Source organism: Pseudophryne corroboree, chromosome 2 (assembly GCF_028390025.1).
Source record: "Pseudophryne corroboree isolate aPseCor3 chromosome 2, aPseCor3.hap2, whole genome shotgun sequence".
Classification (NCBI taxonomy): Eukaryota; Metazoa; Chordata; class Amphibia; order Anura; family Myobatrachidae; genus Pseudophryne; species Pseudophryne corroboree.
The window spans coordinates 432234475-432238994 of record NC_086445.1 but is presented as its reverse complement, the minus strand read 5'-3'; the positions used below and the strand labels follow the sequence as shown (position 1 = coordinate 432238994).

General features: G+C 42.9%; 1 pseudogene; it reads right to left on the bottom strand.

The window, feature by feature from the left end:
* Window positions 1–682: 682 nt before the first annotated feature.
* LOC135052635 (5S ribosomal RNA) lies at window positions 683–801 on the bottom strand (annotated as a pseudogene).
* Between the last annotated feature and the right edge of the window lie 3719 nt (window positions 802–4520).

Genomic DNA, 4520 nt, shown 5'->3' with positions numbered 1-4520 from the left:
GCCATCTTTGAGTAGTCATGCAGACAGTCCCAGGACACAGGCAGCTTGGTTTCCATGGCAACATGTTGCATATATGAAATAATAGAAAACAAATGATAGAATCAACATATCATAATACAGATAATCAAATACAGGCATAGTTTCCATGGCTACAGTTAAAAGTAGACACAGCCATAATAAAAAATAGACATACGTCATTTATTATATTTTAAAGTGCCAGTGCAGTAAAAGTGAATATATTTAAGAGTCATATCTATATTATTAGAAGTGACATTGGGCTCATCTAGATAATGATACCGTGAGGGAATAAAAAAAAATAAAAAAAAATATATATATAAAACAGGTGCAGGGGAACGGGAGTGTGTAAATGGTAATCCAACATGTTAGAATTAATTAATATCAAACAGGTGACAATAAAATACCACAGTGCTTGGTCATTATTTATTGGTGCTCGTATGTCATCATTACAGTACCTGATCTTCCCAGGTAGCCTCCCTCCCTGGTACTGGTCAGGCCCGAACACTGCTTAGCTTCCAAGATCAGACGAGATTGGGCGTACCAACGTGGTTTGAATGTATGTGAATTTTAACAGACATCAAAGTACCCGAGACCAGGTTAAAAAAAATTTGATTCCATAAAAGTGCTTATCAATAGGTCAATGTGTATTATACAACAACTGTTATCCTTACAGTACCTGATCTTCCCAGGTAGTCTCCCTCCCTGGTACTGGTCAGGCCCAGACACTGCTTAGCTTCCAAGATCAGGCGAGATTGGGCATACCAGTGTGGTTTGACTGTACGCGGATTCAAACAGACACCATGATAACAAAGACCTGGTTATTTTGAAACACTTGTTTAATATCTTTTAAAGTGCAAAACGTGTCTTATTGGATGACGTGGAATACAGAACAAGGAAGAGAATAAACACGGTATATAGAGAATAAAAAAGAGGGGTAGCGGATACTGCACCTTATAGAAAAGGTGCAATTTCATATCCCTCATTCAGGCCAGCTGGATGTAGAGTCTGCAACTGGAAGATCCAGTACATTTCCCGTCTGGAAAGTTTATTAGCGAGGTCCCCTCCTCTCTCACCCAGGACCACGTGTTCAATAGCCTTGAATGTAATTTCCTCTGGATTGGAATCATGTTGTACCGCAAAATGTCTGGAAACTGCATGGCTCTCTACTTTGTTTTTGATGTTTCTTATGTGCTCCTGGATCCGTATTTTCAGGGGTCTTTTTGTCTTTCCCACATATTTCATTTTACAGGTACATTCCAAGAGGTAAATCACAGATGACGTCCATTCAGTGTGACGTCCATCTTATGCCTCCAGTGAGGGTTTATTGACTGATGAGCCCCTGTATGGATAATTGCCCAGGAGTTATGTGTGAAGGCTCATATGCCGATTTGGCCGTCTGTCTTTTCACAGTGTTGTACTGTTGAGTTATTTCATCCTAGTTATGACTTTTTTGCAATATGAGAATATGTATGGCTTGTCTTGATAAAGGCTCTGCTTGTTGAGCCGAAACGTCGACCCAATAAAGCCGATTATGATCTAAGAAAATACGATTGGATTTGATTTGTGAAGGAGAGTGCCCCCGAGGAAACTGGAACTATGACTAAGTTGTTATATATATATACATACATACACACAGATATATATATATATATATATATATATATATATATATATATATAGATTAAAACACAAAAAGCGGCACTCGGAGACTTAAATGGTCAAAAATTGTATTCACTACAACTCCAACGTTTCGGGGATCCTATGTCCCCTTTGTCAAGGTGAAAAGCAAACGTACAAACAGTGAGTATTACCTTATAAAGCAGAAGAATCCCGCCAAGTATCCGGCGCCCGCCCGGCCGCACGCGTCCCACTGCATCTTCCGTCTCGATGTCAATGACGTCATCCGTAGGCGTCCGGTTACCATAATGACCCCGGACGCTAGTCGGCCGGGCTGCGGCACTGTGTGCAATCATAAAGAACAGTGCCATCGGCCAAGATCGGCCATCAAGCAGGCCCTGGCAGGCAAAGACTCGGAACAACCAGTGGCTAGGCATTTTGCCTTAGCCAAACATTCCATAAAAGATCTGCGTCACTTAATCATTGATCATGTCCCCAAGCATGTAAGAGGAGGGGACAGGGACGGTAGGCTCTTGTGATTAGAGGCCAAGTGGATTTTTGAGCTTAACACCACCAACCCAAATGGACTGAATGAAAAAACGAGCTGGAACATATTCTAATGACTGTAGTGGTGACTTTGACTTTAAGTGACCTACTCTTCTAGTAACAGAGGTGCTGGCTGGCTACATTACTAACATCTTCTAAATATTACTAGGGTTATTGCCCCAGCATATACTGCTGGGGTCATTACCCCATTTAGCCCTATTTGTGCTTGTAATAAATTCTACAATTGTATAATTTTATTGAATCGGATGAGTAATGTGACCCCCTTACTCGTGTTAATTAGAGGGTCCCATATATGGGTAACCACCCAGCAAGCATCTCTGTGTAAGCATTAATATGTTCTTATGGAAGACCTTTAAGTAGTGGTGGCGGGGATCTGTTTTTTGAATTGGCACTGTTCTTTATTATTGCACACAGCGCCGCAGCCTGGCCGACTAGCGTGAGGGGTCAACATGGTAACCGGACGCCTACGGATGATGTCATTGACATCGAGACGGAAGACGCAGCGGGACGCGCGCAGCCGGGCGGGCGCCGGACACTTGGCGGGATTCTTCTGCTTTATAAGGTAATACTCACTGTTTGTACGTTTGCTTTTCACCTTGACAAAGGGGACATAGGATTCCCGAAACGTTAGAGTTGTAGTGAATACAATTTTTGACCATTTAAGTCTCCGAGTGCCGCTTTTTGTGTTTTAATCTGCATGTGCCTACCAGTGAGGGCACCAGAGCTACAGAAACCCTGTAAGGGAGTGCCGGTCCGCAAACAACCAGTACATACATATATATATATATATATATATATATACAGATGTAGCCTCCGTTATCTTGACTGGCTGAGTCATTAGTCCCGATTGGGCATACGCAGCATACCGGGGCGCAGGGAGGCCCGCCTAGTCACAGAGAGGCATGACCAATCGCACGGAGGCAGACAGAGTGTTTGGCGTTACCTTTACATTTAATACCTGCGATCATCCACCAGATGTCGCTTTTTACAATCACCACTGCGCATGCGTGTGGTCTCCCGTAAAATACAATACTGAAATATATAGTAAGGACTACTTTACTAATGCATCTCATTACGCTGCATACAGTAAATATAGCATCTCATTCCGCTGCATTATTTAATACAGTATATACAGTACAGACGCAAATAGTACAGCATATATGATCCATTTACAGTACTTTAGGAATATGTCCAAGTCCCGGAGACAAAACAACATAAAACCAGTAGTGTACACTGACGCAAATGGACGTGTTAGAAGTTCACTATTGCCTATTAAGATTAGGAATATTGTACAGTATGTTAGCGTCCTAATACCGTAGACATTATGGCATAATCAAAACCAATGGATTAATTAATCTGTCTGCGGCGAAGTGGTGAAGTGTTCCGCTTCCTATACTCAGGGTCCCGGGTTCGATTCCTAAAGTACAAATGCATGTTAGTTTTTTCCAGACACTTTTTTTTTTTTTAATTCACATAAACCAGGGCAAAGCTGCAGGAGCAGTTCTACTGTTAAGGTTCTATGCACCGTACGGTACACAAACAATTCTGTAGCAGGGAAGACTCAATTGAAATGGCTACCACCTGTGACTCCTTGCCCCATGGAGGCCCTCGGCTATGGAGCAAGTAACAGTACAGATTTTGCAGGCTATGGGGCAATGCTGAAGGAGCGTCACAATCCCCTCGCTAAAATACACAAGGGCGATAGGGATAAGCGAGATCTATGCACATTATGGTACACTGGACTTGATCGTATAGCACACTGGCAAAATGTCCGCCGCCCCTAAACCCCGTGGCAGTGCTCGGATATGTAATGAGAGATGGCATAAGTTTTGCAGGTCACGGGGCAATGCTGAAGGAGTGTCACAATCCCCTAGCTAAAATACACAGAGGCAATAGGGATAATCGAGGTTTATGCACATTACGGTACACCAGACTCGATCGCATAGCACACTGGCAAAATGTCCGCCGCCCCTGAACCCCCACCACGTGGCAGTGCTCGGATATGGAGTGAGAGATGGCATAAGTTTTGCAAGCCACGGGGCAATGCTGAAGGAGCGTCACAATCCCCTAGCTAAAATAACAGTACACTGAGGCAATGAGGTCCCGTAGAATGATCAATTAATAAATACTGTATAATGTACAGTATACAGACCCAAAACAAGGAGTTTAAGCAACAGTGTGGTCTATTAAAGTCAGGGATATGGTACAGTACAGTAAGTCAGCGGCCAAGTCCCCTAGCCATTAGGGCTTAATATAAGACCAATTGCAAGGGATTACTGCTCACTGTACATTTAGACATGAGCTTGTGTACAGTATCT